This window comes from Aotus nancymaae, unplaced genomic scaffold (assembly GCF_030222135.1).
Source record: "Aotus nancymaae isolate 86718 unplaced genomic scaffold, 86718_ANA_hifiasm-v0.15.2.pri h1tg000015l_1, whole genome shotgun sequence".
Classification (NCBI taxonomy): domain Eukaryota; kingdom Metazoa; phylum Chordata; class Mammalia; order Primates; family Aotidae; genus Aotus; species Aotus nancymaae.
This window is the reverse complement of record NW_026988427.1, coordinates 6687466-6706524: the sequence shown is the minus strand read 5'-3', so window position 1 is coordinate 6706524 and position 19059 is coordinate 6687466. Positions and strand designations below refer to the sequence as shown.

The 19059-nt window shown below is 40.5% G+C and overlaps 1 pseudogene; it reads left to right on the top strand.

The window, feature by feature from the left end:
• LOC105726790 (uncharacterized) overlaps positions 1-8417 on the top strand; it is a 34049-nt pseudogene extending 25632 nt beyond the window's left edge.
• The last annotated feature ends 10642 nt before the right edge of the window (positions 8418-19059 follow it).

Sequence of the window (19059 nt, the reverse complement as noted above, 5' to 3'; positions counted from 1 at the left end):
TTCCAAAGGTAGATATGGTACAGGAAAATTTCCTAATTTTAATGTAGTAAAATTAGGAATTAAAGATAAAATCAGAAAAAACCTTCATATCTTCGAAGTAAACAAAGAAACAAAACTCTTTTAAGTCAGGGCAAAGAAAAAATTTCAACCAAAATTAGATCATATGAAGGAATTGATAAATAATTTCTATATATCAGAACTTATAAATCATGTTAAGGGGGAAATTCACGGCTTAAAAGACTTATATTAACAAGGAAGAAGGGCTAAACACAAATGAAGCAACCCTCCTAAGACGTTACAACAGAAATTTTTAAAAAAGAAAATGGAGCAAAATTAAGATCACAAAAGTCGGGGGAGGCAAGATATTACTATAGATTCCATAGAGATTAAAAGGTAGTAAAAGAATACTAGGAACAATTGTATGTACATACATTTGGCAATTTATATAAAAGAAATTTGTTGAAAGACACAAACTACCAAAAGTCACCAAAGAAGAAGTAGGTAAACTGAACTGACCTACATCTATTTTAAAAATTGAATTTGTAGTTTCAATCCTTTCAAGAAAGAAATTTTCAGGTCCAGATGATCTCACTGGCGAGTCCTACAAAGCATTTACAAAAGAAATAATGCCAATTTTATGTAACTTCTTCCAGAAAAGAAAAGAGGAAGGAACACTTCCCAACCCGCTTTATGAGTTTTACATCATCCATATTCCAAAACCAGACAAAAATAATACAGGGAAAGAAAACTATGGGCCAATATCATTTATAAGCATTGATGTAAAAGTTCTCAAGAAAACATCAAAAATGGAACTCAGCAACATATGAAATGAATAATATACCATGAGTAAGTGGGGTTTATTGCTGTGATGAAAGACTGGGTCAATAGTTCAACCCGATCAATGGAATTCACCATATCAACTGAGTAACAACAACAACAGCGACAAAAAACATGATTATTCAATTAACGCGGAAAAACCATTTGACAAAATTCAGCATTGTTTGTGATAAAAACTCTTAGTGAGGTAGGAATAGAAGGGAACTTCCTTATCCTGATAATGGGAAGCTAACATCATACTTAATGACTGAATACTTTCCTCTAAGATTAGGAATAAGGTAAGAATGTCCATTCTCCTTCTCTCCTTTAATAGTGGATTAAAGTAAGATAGAGAAATAAAAACATACAGATTAGAAAAGAAGAAATAAAACCTGCTGGAATTATGTAAGTGAACTTAGCAAATTTGCAGTTCAAAGTCAGTGCAAAAACATTTATATTTTTATATACTAGCAATGAGCAATGATAATGCAAAATTCAAAAAGACAGAAAAAAATGGAGAGACATGTCCTGCTCATGGATTGGAACCTTTAATAGAGTTAATTATGACAGATCTGTATATTGATCTGTGAATTTAACGCTAGTTCAATCAATATTGCAACAGGATTTTTTATAGATATAAAAATGCTTATTATAAAATGTATATGACAAGAAAAAGAATCTAGAATAGCCAGAAGAACAATTCTGACAAAGAAGAATGAAGTTGCATTTTAAGATTAACTGTAAAACTATAATAAATAGTATAGTATTGGTGAAAGCATACTTGCACAGATCAATGGAACAGAGTAGAACTTTCAGAAACAGTGTTCAGAATAGAGATTTAAAAACCAATCAATATGGCCAATTAATATTTGATAAAAATGCAAAAGCAATTCAATGGTGGATAGTTATTCAGCAAATGGCATCAGAACCATTGAGTATTCATTTGCAGTAAAATGAAGCTTGATCTAAACCTCATACCTTATTCACAAATTATCTCAAAATATATTACAGATATAAATATAAAATATAAAACTTTAACAACTTTCAAAGAAAACATAGGAGAAAATCTATATGACCTTAGGTTGAGCAAATAATTTTTAGATATGACATCAAAAGCATGATCTATGAAACAAAATAATAAGTTGATCTTAATCAAAATTTAAAATGTTTTGAAATACACTGTTATGAGAATAAGAAAATAAGCCATAGACTGGGGGAAAACATTTTCAAGACATATATTTGACAAACAACTTGTATCCAGAATATACAAAGGACATTCTAAACTTAATGGAAGGAAACAAATAACTCCATAAAAACATGGACAAAACATTTGAAACACACTTTTTTTTAACACACATATAGACATGGCAATAAGCACATGAAAAGATGTTCAACATCATTAGCCATTAAGAAAATGTAAATTAAAACTGTAACGAGATACACTGACATGCCCACTGGAGTTACTAAAGTTAAAAACAGAAAAAATCTGACAATACCAAACACTGGCAAGTATGTGGAGTAACTGGTTCTCTCCTGCATTCCTGGTGGGATAAAATGGTACAGCCACAGAAAAATAGTTTGTCAGTTTCTTATAAAGTAAAACATACACTATCAATAAAACCAAGCAATTCACTCCCAGGGTATTTACCCTAGATAGAAATACTGTGTTCACACAAAACTCTTTACACAGATGTTTATAGCGGCTCTACTCATAATCACCTCAAACTGGAAACCACTCAAATGATCTTTAACAGGTGAATAGATAAACAAATTGGTACAGCTATCAAATAGAATATTATTCCACCATTAAAAGGGACAGACTATTGATTCAGGCAACAACATAGACAAATCTCAAAGGCATTAGACTGAGTAAAAGCAGCCAGTCTCAAAATGTTACATAACTTATTATTTCCATTTATATGGCATTCTGAAGAAGCAAAACCGTAGGAACAGAGAATAGATCAGTGGTTGTCAGGGGTTAGGAATTGGGAAATGGAATGATTACAAAGAACTTACAATGGGACAAACGTATGTGCCTCCTGATATAATGCACTGAGAAGGACAGAACATTGCTTCTATGGTATTTCTGACCAAAAATGCATGGCGTGAATCTAGTCATGGCCAAATACAATTGAGGGATGTTACACAAAATGAATAGCCTATATAATTCAAAAATATCAGGGTTAAGAAAGAAAAAGACTAATAAATTGCTCCAGATTAAAAGAGACTAGAGGAACTTGACAACTAAATGTATGTGTGATGCTGTATTGGATTCTGAACCAGAAAAAATATTTTTCTAGAAAAGATATTATTGGGAAAACTAATAAAATTGGATAAGGTCTATGGATAAGATGGTAGTGTTGTATCTGTTAATTTCCTGATTTTGATCATTGTATTGTGGTTATATAAGGTGATGTCCTTGTTTTTAGGAAATACATACTAACGAATTCAGGGTTAAAAAATATTTCTACAATTTACTCTCAAGCACTTCAGAAAAAAATATGTATACCTCCAGGGAATCTAAGTATATAGCAATTTGTGTACTTTTAAAATATTTTTTTTTTGAAAATCTGTAATTCTTCAAAACAAAATGTTAAGTAATAAACAACTGATAATTCCAATTTTGTTTAAATTTATCTGGAGCAAAAGAAAAGGAACATATTTTTACAATTTCTTTTATATAGTGAGAATAATTTTAATAAAACCTGATAAAGATAGAGATGAACAAAAAAGTACAGACCACTATCACTTATGAATATCAACAGAAAATTCTAAAAATCACATCTGTAATCCCAGCACTTTGGGAGGCCAAGGCAGGTGGATCAGTTGAGGTCAGGAGTTTGAGACCAGCCTGGCCAACATGCTGAAACACCGTCTCTACTAAAAATACAAAAATTAGCCAGGCATTGTGGCGTGTGCCTGTAGTCCCAGCTACTCAGGAGGCTGAGACAGGAGAATAGCTTGAACCTGGGAGGCAGAAGTTTCAGTGAGCCAAGATCATGCCACTTCACTCCAGCTGGGTGACAGAGTGAGACTCCATCTCAAAAGAAAAAGAAAGAAAGAAAAAGTGCAGCACAGCAAAAGAAACCATAAACAAAGTAAACAGACTACCTATAGAATGGGAGAAAGTTTCTGCAAACTTTGCATCCGACAAAGGTCTAATATTCAGCACCTATAATAAGCTTAAACAAATGTACAAGAAAAAAAACAACTCCATAAAAAAGTGGGCAAAGGACATGAACAGACACTTTTCAAAAGAAGACATATGTGCAGCCAACAAATATGAGGAAAAAAAAGCTCCTGAGGCAGGTGGATCACTTGAGGACAAAAGTTTGAGACCAGCCTGGCTCACATAGCAAAACACTATCTCTACTAACAATACAAAAAATTAGCTGGGCATAGTGGTGTGCACCTGTAATTCCAGCTACTTGTGAGGCTGAGGCATGAGAATCCCTCCAACCCAGGAGGCAAAAGTTGCAGTCAGTTGAGATCATTCCACTGCACTCTGGCCTGGGTGACACAGTGAGACTATCAAAAAACAAAAAACAAAACAAAACAAAAAGCAACAACAACAAAAAACAACTCAACATCACTGCTTACAAGAAATATATGTCAAAACCACAATGATGAGATACCGTCTCACACCATTCAGAATGGCTGTTACTGAAAAGTCATAAATAATATGCTGGCAAGGTTGTGGAGAAAAAGGAACGCTGATACAGTGTTGGTGGGAGTGTAAATTGTTCAACCACTGTGGGAGACAGTGTGGTGATTTCTCAAGGACCTAAAGACAGAAATACCATTTGACTTAGCAATCCCAAATCATTGTATTAAAATGCGCATGTATGTTCATTGCAACACTATTCACAATAGCAAAGACATGGAATCAACCTAAATGTCTATCAATGATAGTCTGGATATAGAAAATGTGGTACATATACAACATGGAATACTATGCAGCCATAAAAAGAATGAGATAATGTCCTTTTCAGGGACATAGATGGAGCTGGAGGCCATCATCCTTAGCAAACTAACACAGGAACAGAAAACCAAATAACACATGTTCTCACTTATAAGTGGGAGCTAAATGATGAGAACACACGGACACATAGATGGGAACAACACACACTGGGGCCTGTCGGAGGGTGGAGGGTGGGAGGAGGGAAGGATAAGGAAAAATAACTAATGGGTACTAGGTGATGAAATAATTTGTAGGACAAATCCCCATGACACAAGTTTACCTATGTAATAAACCTCCACATGTATGTCTAAAGTTAAAATAAAAGTTAAAGTAACACATTTCCTTGTAAGCCCAGTTTTAGCTGTGACTCATCACCACCTAATACTTTCATTACCATTCAGTCCAAGATAATTTATAATGTTTATTTTTGATTTATTACTCGACCAATGGGTTTTTTAGAAGCATGTTGCTTAATGTCCAAACATTATGGTAAAAATTCTTGTCGTTGTTGATAGCTAGCTTAATTTCACTGTGGTTAGAGAATATACTCAGAATAATTTTAGTTGTTTGGAATTGGCGGAGATTTACTTTATGGCCCAGTTTATGCCTAGTCTTGGTAAATAATACATGTATACTTAAAAAGCATGTATTTTCCATGATGGGGTGTAGTGTTCTATATATGTCAACTGGGTCGAATTTGTTAATTGTGTTGTTTAGATAGTCTATACCTTCATGACAGATGATTTTATGTGCCGATTTGACTGGGCTAGGGGATGCCCAGATAGCTGGCAAAACACTATTTCTGATGTGCCTATGATAGGGTTCATGGAAGAGATTAGCATTTGACTCCATATACACAGTAAAGAAGGTCACCCTCACCAATGCAGGTAGGCATCTTCCAATATGCTGAGAGCCAAAATAAAACAAAAAGGTGGACAGAGAGTGAATTTTCTCTCTCTGTCAGAACTGGGACATCCATCTCCTCCTGCCTTTGAATATCAGCATTCCTGATTCTCGGGCCTTTGGACTTGGACCTGACAGATCATGAGCCTTATAATTGCATGAGCCAATCTCCCTTAATATATAAATATATTAAATGTAAATATACAAAAGGACATTGGCTCATGCAATTATCTCCTATCATATATCTATTATATGGTTCTATTTCCTGAAGAACTCTAATACAATCTTTATGCCTTTTTTGTGCATTTTTTTGTTCTATTAGTTACTGAGAGGTATATATCTAAGTTTCCTTCCTTATTCAAGGTAGTACCTATATAAATGTATCTTCTTCTTGCTGTTGTTTGAAATGGAGTCTTGCTCTGTCACCCAGGGCAGGGTGCACTGGCATGATCTTGGCTCACTGCAACCTCTGCTTCCCTGGTTCAAGAGATTCTCCTGCATCAACCTCCTGAGTAGCTGGGACTACATATGTGCACCACCACCCCTGGCTCATTTTTTTGTAGTTTTGGTAGAGGCAGGATTTTACCATGTTGCTCAGGCTGGCCTTGAACTCCTAAGCTCATGTGATCCACCTGCCTTGGCCTCCCAGCATGCTAGGATTATAGGTGTGAGCTAGCACACCCAGCCCTACAAATGTATCTGAAGCATTTCATTTTATTTAATACCATGTCAATATATATTTAGTTGCTAATCTTTGGACATGGGGCCAGTGTCCTTCCTTTGAGTATGGGTGCTCTCAAGATGGCTTCCACCCAGGTATTCTCATGAGTCCACTTAACCCAAGAAGAATAGATTCATTCTTTTCTTGCCAAGCAATGAGAGTGTGGGCTTCACTCGGGCTCCTCTTCATGCTGCCAGCTCTCTCCAGTTCACTGCTGTCATGCATTGGTAGCCACATTCAGGACAGGCAAACCAGCAGGTGCTTCCTATGCTGCCATCCTCTGCAGCTCAGATGTCTTGGTTCATTTGTGTTGCTATAAAGTAATACCTAAGAGGCTAGGTAATTTATGAAGAAAAGAGGTTTATTTGACTCACAGTTCTGCAGCTTGTACAAGAAGCATGGCTCCAGCATCTGCTTCTGGTGAGGGCTTCAGGGAGATTTCATTCATGGTGAAAGTTGAAGGAGAGCCAAGGTGTGCAGAGATCACATGGTGAGAGAGGAACAAAGGAGAATGGGAAGGTGTCAGGTCTTTTAAACAATCAGCTCTTGGGGAAACTAAGAGAGTAAGAATTGAGAATTCACCCATAACCATGAGCATGGGACCAAGACATTCCTGAGGGCTCCATCCTTATGAGCCAAACATCTTCCACAAGGCCCCACCTCCAACATTGGAAATAAAATTCCAACGTGAGATTTGGAGGGACACGCATCCAAACCATAGCACCAGAAATGCATGTTTGTTACTCTAAGCTATTTAGCTGGTTCTAAACTTCTGGTTCATTGGAATCATCTGGAGGGCCCATTAAACCATAGACTGCAGGGCCCTACCCTCAGAGTCTCTGACTTTATTGGTCTGGATGGAGTGCAATAATTTGCATTTCTAAGAATTTCCAGGTGGTGCTGATGTTGCTGATCCAGGGACCACACTTTGAGCATCGCTGGTTTAGCCAGTTATCTTAATATCATTATTTTGGCCTCGGGTTGCTGTGAGCAAGGACCTGTGATAGATCCCTCACTGCTGAGCAGTATGCTGGGGGCCGATGGGTTGGGGTGGGATTCTAGGGAAGTTTTCCTCACTCTTAAAAAGTTTTATAGAATAGTGATTCACTACTTTTTTTTAGAATAGTGATTCACCACTGTGGCTGTAAATGTGGCAGCCACTGGGGACCATGTGGGGAGACATGGCCCATGTGCCGAGGAGGGCGGGAGTGGGGGAAGATGGATGGCACTGGAGCCTTAGAGGATAAAGGGCATTCAGCTGGTGAATGAACTAATCCTAAGATGTCCCACCTCTGGGCCTTGTATTCTTGAGTGAATACCTCCTGGTTGTCTAACTTCTTGCTGGGTCTTCCTTGGCTTGCATTCTCATGGGAGCAGATAGAGAAAGCAAATCCCGGCCATCTTCCTGGGCCTCCAAGGACCTTGAGACTTGGATGGGATTGTCTCCTTCTCCCTGCAGTGTTGCCTGGGATAAATGATGTCTCTTAAGCTTCTCTGTTCCTAGACTCACCTGCCTGGGTTCCACCTGCTGCTCCTTTATGTATTCACCTTCCTTTGCTCCCCACCCCCGTGCAAATCTCAGCCCCTTCACTTTTTTCTCACCAGAAATACATGCCTGTGGAACACCTTGGGTGTGTGTGTGTTGCATTTCTTGATGATTTGCAGGTTGATGGGCAGTCTCAGTGTGTCCTGTGTGGACTCCTGTCCCGCTGAATCTTTTCCACTCCTCTCCAGGAACACCCACGCCAAGGGTCTCACCTTCTACCCAAAGCACTTCTTATTTTTCCCATGCAATGATCTTCCTTTTCCTAAAAGGAGGTGGGGTGATAAAGGATGTGAATATCTTTATCACCTGTGACTGTGGATCTCAGACCATGTGAACATTTGGGGCAAAGTCATCCCAGAAGCCTTGGGAGGTGCAAAATGCCCCCAAGAAGAGGAAGGTTGGTGTTGCCATGCTGTGTTCTAATATAGTCTTTCTTTGGAGGTTTAAGGGTTCCCCCAAAAGCCCAGTGATTCCACCTATCATGACTGAGGAAGAGGCGGTGCCCAGACAAGAGGCTTGAAATAGGTAGAGATGGAGACACCTCTCCTAGAGCTAGACCACACTTTCTCACTGGGGTGATAGCACTCCTAAGGGAGCAGATACTGGTTTTTGGGCAGGGGAGGGCAAAAGCCCCCTCACTTTCTTTATGCATAAAGCACAGAAAAGCATCCGTGCATAAACAGATACATCACATCTGTGGTATTACAATTGTATGGGCGCACGATTAAGAAAATAATGACTGAAAAGGCTCCTAGTTGGAAGCTGATACTTTTTTTTAAAGGCCGAGAAGCATTCGTGCAGATGAGCTTCTGCCCTGGTGCAGCCTCAGCAGGTGGCACCATCCAGTTGCTTGGGTCAGACATCTAGGAGTTATCATCCATTGCTCTTTTCCTCCAATAGGTCTCAAAGGCTCCAAAAATATATCCCCAATTATTCGAGGACCTGCTGTACTGGCAACAGAAATGTTATTACCTGTAAAGCCTAAACTATTTACCATTTGGCCGTTCATTGTAACAGTTTGTGAACCCTGGCTGTAAATTATGAGCTGCTTAGGGAAAAGGATGGGGTTTAGGTCAGGTGTGGTGGCTCACACCTATGATCCCCATACTTTGGGAGACCAAAGTAGGAGAATTGCTTGAGCCTAAGAATTTGAGACCAGCCTGGGCAACACAGTGACACTCTATCTCTATAAAAAAGAAGACAGGTCTTACTGAACTCTGTCTCTGGGTCTCAGCCCAGAGCCTGGTGAATAGAAGTCAGCCAGTGCTGAAAGAAGAGGAGCTGCGTGGATGAGTAACGAATGCAGTGCAAGCTCACGTGGTCGAAGGTGCATCTGTACAGTGTGAGAACCGGAAAGCCACAGAGTTTTCTTCTAAAAGCAGAGGCCACCGTTCAAGTTTAAATCCAGCAAAACTGCCTTTCCCTCGGCTCCTGCCCTCTTTTCTGTTACGCCATATTTGAATAAGACAGAACTCTTTCTTGTGTGGCTCAGATGATTAAAAATAAATTCTCTAAGCGCTACTCTCCTTTGGGAATCTTGAGCACAGTCTAATGGCGGTGAGGAAAAAAAATCCCTGGTTTACTGCTGAGCCTCAGAAAGGGGAAGTGTTTGCTTCATAATGAAAAATTCCACGTGCTGCACACTTATCTGGGGCCTGTCTGGCTGGATTTAATTATGACTTTGCTATGGTGAACTCATTACTGCGCTTTCTTAGGCCTATAAAACTTTACAGCACCAAAAATGACAGTCATAGCTGCTAACAGGAGTTGAGCGCTTGCTGTATTCAGGTTCCTGGACAGTGGCTCACATGCATTACAAAAATCCTGAGGCTGAGAGGGAAGTGACCTGCTCAGGTTAACACGACTGCCAAGTAGTGGGGCAGGGATTTGATAAGATCTGATGGACCACAAATTCTCTGTTCTTTCTACTCAATGAGGAGATTAATCATAGTAATAAAATAATACTAGTTGGCTGTTAGGAGATGGATTCTATCGACCAGGCTCTTTTAGAATAAACAAAGAGAATAAGGAAGTTTCCTTAATTTAGGGGATGTGATTCTAGGATTTTAATGAAGTAAAAAGGAAACAAATTGGCTTTTAGGGTGTGCCTCATGCATGAGAGTCACACTCAAAAGCTGCTCTTCACGTCACCTGTCCCGTCTCTATGGCAATTAGCCATCTTGCTTGCCTCCTCCTGTATCCTTCCTCCTTACTGCTCATAGCCTGACCACTGCTCTGTTTCTCCCAGGTCTCTCCCGGTTACTTTCCGACTCTCTCCCTTCCTTCAATTCTCACTGCTCCTGAGCAACCTCAGGCTGGAAACCTGGCCTCTCTCCACCAGCACCTCAAGTGCTTTGAAAGTTCTGGCTCACAGAAAGCCATCAATTCTACTCTTGGCTCTATCACCACTTTGCTTTGATCACATACTGCTCTGCCACCATTCCCTGCTCTGGTGACAGCACGGTGTGTGCTTTGGAGAGCTGTAGCTCTCTGGTGCTTATCCAGGGTGTCTGGGTGGCTCTGATGCTGTCTCAAACTCCAGGGCTCAGTCCAGGCCTGTCGGGTCAGCCTCTGTCTATAATGAGTGGTTCATGGATGGAGGCATGACCTAAGACAGCCACAGGGACTCAGTTATGGGACTTTTGTTGAAGCTGTTGGAAAACTTCTCTTTTGTCCATTGGAACTTCTAGAAGCATCAGTAACAAAAACCTGAATCTGAATAAAGCCAGCCTAGAGGAAAATAGAGCTGAGAAGTAGAGAGAGATACCTAGATCCAGCTATTCCTGAGGCTTAGATACTCCCTGCACTTCCAAATACCAGAACCAATAAATCCCATCACGTAGGTTAAACTCGGTTTCTATTTATTAGTTGTGACTAATGAGGAAATGGAATGGAATGGCATTCCCTCTCTTTATTTCAGGTTCTTCAACAAGAACAGAAAAATTACGGTTCTTTGTCCAATGAATTAGTAGGCTGAAACCGTAAGATTAAAACTGAAAGAATTTTTCAAAATTATTTTATCAAAATTCATGTTCTCTATAACTGCTATATAAATATAATATCTATTCTCATGTACGAATCCAGTTATATATGTATTTATAGGTTAACATATACAAATGTTAGACCCCGGAATGATAATAGATAGAGGAGTAAGCTCTTTCTGATCACAAAGAGCACCTTCTCCAAAGTGGCAACACAGACAGGGAAATCAGCAAGTACTTTCCAGTGTGATGGGTGCTGTGATCAGGGGGCGGGGTGTCTGAACTAAACTGGGGTGATGGTGGAGAAAGGGGATGGCAGGCTATCTATCTGAAAAAGAGGGATGGAAGGCTATCTGAAGGATGAGGAAAAGAAGATGAGAAATCCATTCAAGTGGAAACAGCATGCATACTGCACTGCATGGCTGAAACCTGGCAGCCCATCAGTGTAGCTGGAGCCTATAGTGGTTCCAGCAGGTACCAGGCAGCCCCCTGACAGAGGTGTTCCCCGGCCTACTGCCTGAGCTACAGAGAGACTGAAGGATACACTTTAACAGCTCTCCGTTGTCAAGATGATGCTCTCTTGCAACATTGGATTTTGAGAATATCCACCCCCAACAGTGGAAATTCACCAAAAGCCCAGCCTGAGAATGTATGTCTGACACATCCAAGCTTCACAAATATTTGTTAAGTGATGAACGCTAAGAATATGTTCCAAAAATTGTTCTAAAATTAAACCTCATCTAAATTCATATCTAGTAGCTAATAGCTCCTTTATAGTCATCCTACTTTTTTTTTTAACCTGAAATGTACATATCCATGAGATTTTAAAAGGAGCATGGATATTCAGGTATTAAACTCCCCCTCCCAAAATATGTTACCTTTATAACAGATGAAGAAGGTTGGATAAAATAAGGAGGAAAAGGAAGACATTTTACACTTACTAAGCATTAGTGTATGAATCTGTGGATGTTATTATATTTAATTCTCATTATCACCCTGGAAGTAGAAAGTGTTCTCCTGGATTTATAGACAAAAAAAAAAGGGTGGCCGGGGTCACAGGTGGTAAGAGGAGGGCTTGTATTAAAACTCTGACTCAGTCAGGCCTGGTGGCTCACTTTGGGAGGCCAAGGAGGGCAGATCAGGAGATCGAGACCATCTTGGCTAACATGGTGAAACTTCGTCTCTACTAAATATACAAAAAGTTAGCCAGGCATGGTGGCACATGCCTGTAGTCCCAGCTACTCGGGAGGCTGAGACAGGAGAATTGCTTGAACCCAAGAGGCAGAGGTTTCTGTGAGCCGAGATCGTGCCACTGCACTCCAGCCTGGGTGACAGAGTGAGACTCCATCTCAAAACAAAACAAAACAAAAAAACCAAAAAACTCTGACTCATCTAACTCCAGCCTTCTTTTTTCTGACTGCTGAGAATTACAATTTCACCCCAAATTCTCCTAATAGGCACGTACAAATAGAATTGGCGTTCAACTCTGATCACCTTAACTCGCCATTTCAACTATTTTTACTCACTCTCTGAAGTTGCTGTGCATATTGAGATAGGAAGTTGAGCTTTCTCTGATGCCCTACCTCCCTCTTTCTCTCTGGGTTGACCCCTCACCTGTGTCGGGTCACCTCTCTACTTGTGGTTTTGGATGAGACACTGCGCCACTGGGTGTGGGACCTTGGGACCTGGCTTCCTGGGAAGCCACCAAGGGGCTGCGTGATGCAACCGGAAGTGTAGAATTATCTCCTTGTGGAGGAGACCTTGACCACCTGGGAACTTGAGAAGGGGGTGAGCCAGACAGATGTCTCCTTTTCTTCTCTTCCCACACATGATTGTGAGGTCCAGTCTCTCTTTTCTCAACCCTTCTGTGTAATGGCTGAGCCATCCTTCTGAGCATTCTTGGCTCTCTGTGAAGTAGTAACCAAAGGTAACTCACCAAACCACAGAACACTGTGTTGTCTCTCCCTTCACTCTCCTTTTTCCTTTATCAACAGTGTCCCAGGCATCCCTTCCTATATAAGTTGTAAGCATCTAAATCTTGCCTCAAGCTCTGCATTCTAGAAGACCTAGTCAAATAAAATGGAAAAACTAGCCCATTGTGGTGGCTCATGCCTGTAATCCTAGTACTTTGGGAAGCTGAGGGGTGGATCATCTGAGGTCAGGAGTTTGAGACCAGCCAGCACAACATGGCAAAACCCTGTCTCTACTGAAAATACAAAAATTACTCAGATGTGGCGGCGCATGTCTGTAATCCCAGCTACTTGAGAGGCCAAGGCAGGAGAATTGCTTGAACCCAGGAGGCAGAGGTGGCAGTGAGTTGAGATTTTGTCATTGCACTCCAGCCTGGGAGACAGAGAAAAACTCCGTCTCAAAAAAAAAAAAAAAAAAAAAAAAGTTAGGGGTAAACATCTTCAGCTCATGTGGGACAATATGTTAAAAAGCCTTCTTAACTTCCCTTAGTCCAGCAGTGCTGAGGACAGGCAAGTTTTCCCCCATAATGTCATGTATTCTTGAATATGAGGTGACTCTTCCCCTGCTGTGATGGTTAATTTTATGTGTCAACATGACTAGGCTGTGGTGCCCAGTTTTTTGGTGAAATGCCAGCCTAAATGTTGTTGTGAAGGTATTTTTTGCATATGATTAACATTTAAATCAGTGGACTTTGAGTGAAGCCAATTAGGTTTTGTAATGTAGGTGGGTCTCATCCAATAGGTTGGAGGCCTTATGAGAAAAAGACAGATTTTCTGGATGAAGAATATATTGTCCATAAGAGGGCAAAGGTTTCCAGATGGCTGCTCTGTGGAATTCAGACTCAATAGTGCAGGATTAACTCTCACCTAAGTCTGCAGCCTGCTGACCTGTCCTATAGATATTAGACTTTCTGGCCCCTATAATATCATTAACCATATTTTAAAACCTCTCCATAAATATATTTCTGTTTCTCTGGAGAACCTGACTAATATGCCCCCTAAAGATATCAGAGAAGATAATACAAAATATTTATTGGAGTCCTCATGAAATTATTTATTTATTTATTTATTTTTGTGGAGATGAAGTGTTACTGTGTTGTCCAGGCTGGTCTCAGACTCTTGGGCTCAAGTGATTCTCCCACCTCAGACCCTCAAAAATACTGGGTATGCAGGTGTGGGCCACTGTGCCAGTCCCCAAATTATTTTACACAGCAGCAAAATACTATTTGGGAAAAGTGTATTGACCTGAAACCATCTCATTCAATACTATTTTGGATACTTATAGAGGTCACTGCCAGAATCTGTATATAAAGAAAGCAGACAAATTATTCCCCAATTACTTCACATGATATGAGAGATTCAAGTAAATTATTGATGATATCAGATGAGTGGTCTTCTTGGCTCATTTACCATTTCTTTGGGTAGCATGATTGATGGAAAGGGAATTTGCCCAGCTCTGACTCTGTACCAGGCATTGCACTGGGTGTTTGGAATGTAGCGGTGACAAAATAAAGGCCCTGTCCTAGAGCTCATGTTGTCTTGCTGGTCAGTGGACATCCACAGATAAAACAAAGGTGTTGAGCAAATGCGGCTCAGGCCATAATAAAACATGGCTTAAAACAATTCTGCCTCCCCTTTAAAATTTTCTCCAATGAGAGTTATTCCCCCTGTTTCTGCATAAAAATCCTAGCAGGTACCATGGCTTTTCTCCTCACTCTAAGGTTGGAGACAGTTCAACAGTCCCTTCAAGTTGGAAATACTGCCTTAATGCAGTAACTGGAAAGCTTAGTGCAATATAGTAATCCGAGTTTGAACTGATTAGGCTTTAAATCTTTTCTGCCTGATGCAATCTAGAAGCCCGCTGTGGGGAGGAAGTCTCTCCTGGAACCTTGTCTCTCTTCCACTTTGTCCTTTTCTCGTAAATCCCCCAGCTTGCTCCCCATGTCTGACCCCTCAGGGTGAGAAGGGGACAGAAGATTCCCAAGGGGGAAGGGGGCTCTTTCTCGGGTTGCTTCTGTCCTCTGTATGAAACGTGGATTCCTTGGCGAGGCAGGTGCCTATGGATGCTCCTTCTCTTGTGGGCTGCTTCTGTGTACTTTTTGCAAGTTCCCTGATGGGCTCCTCTCCCTGTAGGTCCTTTGTGCCATCTTTATTTTGGGTGGTTAGTTTCCACTCCTTTCTCCAACCTGTAGGAGTTCAATCCAGCTATTTGCTGCTGGGATATCTTGGTCCCTCTCAGCTGCCCTGATAGAGATGGGGTCTGACAGACTCTATGAGAAGCCCACTCAGGACTGCTCTCCTACATGACCTCATTCAGTCCCTAGGAAGCACTCAGGCCTCCTTGGCCTTGACAGCCCAGAGTGGAAGTTCAGTTGCCAGCCCATCACACCTTTATTTCCCTGGCAGGAGTCAAACTCCAGCCCATGTGTGTCGCTCCCAGTGTGTGGGTCATATCTGCCTTGCAGAAGGAACCCACTTACCAGGTGGGGGTCATGTCTGAGTTGAGTAGCCCTGGAAAAGGATCCCTCTTACTAAGCAGATGAGAGGATGGGCCTTCTAGCACAGATGTCTCCATAATGAGCCAACTCACAAAATTCTCTCTCCTCCATTTTTTTTTTAACCTTTTTTATATTCTGGAAATGGTTCTCAAGAATTTCTTTGAACATCTGCAGTGGTTCCTCCTTTGGAAATGTCACGTCTATTGTATCTTGGTGTCTGGATGAAAATTCAACTTTAATGCTTTTTTACATACATAAATAAAATTATGCAACCCAACACACAATATGTAACACATGTCCTTTGAGTTCAGTCTTCACCACTCATCACACAGCCTTCAGCTGTGACTTAAAACTCTTGGCTTAATTTTCTTCTCTGAAAATTGGGAATAATATTGGCTTCACAGGATTGTTGTAAAGACCTGAGGTGATGGAAAGTTCCAGTACTGTGTCTAGCCTCTCCTAGGCACTCAATAATTTGAGCTGTGATTATCTATTGTATGGTAATGGATAGGTAAGAAGTAACCCACTGGGAGGAATCATGCCTCATTATGAAGGCAGACAAAAACAAAAAAGGACTGAAATATTGCTCCTGGTTTCATTTTCCTATTTAAAATACCCACAAACAAAAAATTACCTTCTCCATTGGAATAAAAGTTTAATCAGTAAAATTTTTTAAATATAAAAAACAACAAAACCACATAATCTCAACATGATTATTATTTTGAAATTCTTCTATGCATCTTTTTACATCGTCATAATCATACTGCATATATAATTTTGTACCCTATTTGTTCCCCATAGATATTATATTGTAGACATTTTCTATTTTATTATATATCCTAATAACTATAATTTTTAATGACAGCATAATGTTTCTTTGAGGAGATAAATGATAATTTACTTTGCTGTCTTCCAATTCTATGACATTTAGGTGGTTTCTATTTTCTTCTACTTTTGTAAATGAAGTCAGTTAGAGTTCTTTTTTGGCAAGTAACAGAAGCTTAGGTGGGAAAGGGATTTGCTTGAAGGATGCCAATGAACTCACAGAATTTGCAAGGGAATTGAGGAACCAGGTGAATAAAAAGACGAGGATTTGGGGAAGTTCTGGGGGTCTGAGCATCAGGAGCTGCTTGATAGCATGGTGATGGCTCTGCTGTTAGAGTGAATGCATACTGGCTGTGGTTTCCTGTCCTTGTCAGATCCAGACACAAAGTCCCTTGAGAGAAGGTGATGGAACTAGCCTGGGGCTTGTACTTAGCCCTAGGAGCAGTGAAATCTGAATGCCTAGATTCACAGCAGGACCAAAACTACGTGGTGGGGGCAGGGGTATAAACTCCTCAAAGAAAATAAGGGCATTGTAGTAGGTGACCAATAAACCAAGTCTGCACTACATAAATACTCCATCTTTACAGAAAGAGCATCTGTTATAGCTCTTTCTAGATTTTGGAATTATTTTCTTAGATGAAATTTTCCAAAGTGGAATGACTGGGTCAGAGGGTAGAATTTTGGGGGTGGTTCTTGATGTACATTATTGAACAATACAGTACAGGAATAATCCTATTAGAAGTATTTGAGAGAAGTAGCCAGTTAAAATGAGGGAATCAAGAATTATACAAACATACTTTAAGCATTTTATTTTACCTATGTCTGTATCTAAACCTGTTATGCTGCTCATTTTTTGATGCAGGGCCAAGGTCTTGATGTGTGCCCTCTGTTTGGAGTTGTGGGTTGTCTTTCCTGCACGTGCATGAACACATTACACAACACATTGTCTGAAATCTCCAGTCTAGGATTCTGCAAAAGGGAGTGGTGACTTAGAGATCCTTGTGAAGCCATCTGAATGCAGCATCCCTCTGGATGTTTAAGATTCCTACCCCCTTCAAACCCATTGGCTCGCCCACACCTAACTCCACGTCCATAATTTCGCATGAGTGACTTGCTTTTTTTGCGCCTTTCCAAAGCCTTTAATTTAGTTCTCATTGAAACAGTAACTCCCTTATTTATCCTATTCTTATTTAATTGGTTTCTATAATGTTTGTTTTAATTACATAATTTACAAAATGGCTCAAGAGGCCTTAACAGGCTTGAGAGCAAATACAACTCACTCCTGGTAAGCAGAAGCTCAGCTGGTGAAAGCATCAGGACACAGAGCACAAGGGAGCAGCCCCCAGTGGGGAGTGATAATGACCCAGTGGGTCTCTCTCTGCCTGCTTCGCAGACGGAATGGTGGGTTGGCTAAGTGAAGTCGTTTAGAAAACTTCTGTGCCAGTTTAAATGAGCCCTCTTCATACCTTATATAATAATAATGCATTAGCAAAGCCATGAATTTGACCGGAGAACAGTGTGTGTGTTGAGTTCTGTGTCCTGTGTATTTGTGTAGCTATGACAACAATCAAGATGCAGAATGATTTCATTTCCATAAGCATCTCCTCAATGCTATCCTTTGTACTCACGCCCATCTCTTCCTCCCCTCGCAAACTAATCCATTCTCTGTCTCTATAATTTTGTCATTTGAGAGTGTTATTTGAATGGAATCACAGTGTTTGCCCCTTGGAGATTGACTGTTATCAGTCAGCTTAATATCCTTGAGATGTACCCAAGTTGGTGCATGTGTCAATAATTCATTCCTTTTTACTGCTGAGTAGTATTCCATGGTATGAATGTATCACAGTTTGTTTTAACCATTCACCTACTGAAGAACATGTTTGTTATTTCCAGTCTGGGCTATTACCAACAAAGTTGCTATGAGCAATCACCTACAGGTTTTTGTGTGGACATATGCTTTATTTCTCTGGGATAAATGCCCAGGAGTGCAATTGTTGGGTTGACTGGTAAGTGTGTGTTCAGTTTCTAAAGAAATTAACAAACTATTTTGCAGCATGGCTGCACATTTTACGTTGCCACCAGCAATATATGAGATATCTAGTTTTTCTATATCCTCACCAGCATTTGATATTGTCAATATTTGCTATTTTAGCTGTTCTAACCGGTGTATAGTCATATCTCATCATGGCTTTAATTTGCATTTCCCTAAATGGCTGGTGATACAGAACATCTTTTCATTTGTATTTGTGTTGTGGGTTTGAGGAATTTTGGGCTGATTCAGGAATTTAGTATGACCAGAGGAAGCAGTAACAACCACAAGTGTTTGCAGGGTGGAACTCGGACAAGGTTGTGTGAAAGGGGAAGTTCCCTCATAGCAGGAGTCTGTCTAGAAGCTATGGTGTGGGGCACAATTTCCCTACTCAGAAGGGGAGGAGGGCTTGGAAGCTCTCATGAGAGAGATAACAGGCAGGGCTTACGTGTCTAGGTGATATCATTCGGCTGCATAGCATGAAGTCTCTGCATCACAGAACTCTAAAGGGTCATGGAAGTTTGGGGTCTTATAACTGCAAGCCTCTGGCTTATCAGTAGTCAGCTGATATGGGGTGAAATTTTGCCAGGTATTTAAGGCAGAGAAGGTTTAAAGATCTAAAATTCTGCTTTTTTGTTAGATTTTCTTTCCTCCCTCCCTGCTTCCCTCCCTCCTTCCCTCCTTTCCTTCCTTCTTTTCTCCTTCTCCTTCTCCTCCTCCTCCTCCCCCTCTCCTCCCCCTGCCTCCCTCCCTCCCTCCCTGCTTTCCTTCCTTCCTTCCTTCCTTTCTTCCTTCCTTCCTTCCTTTTC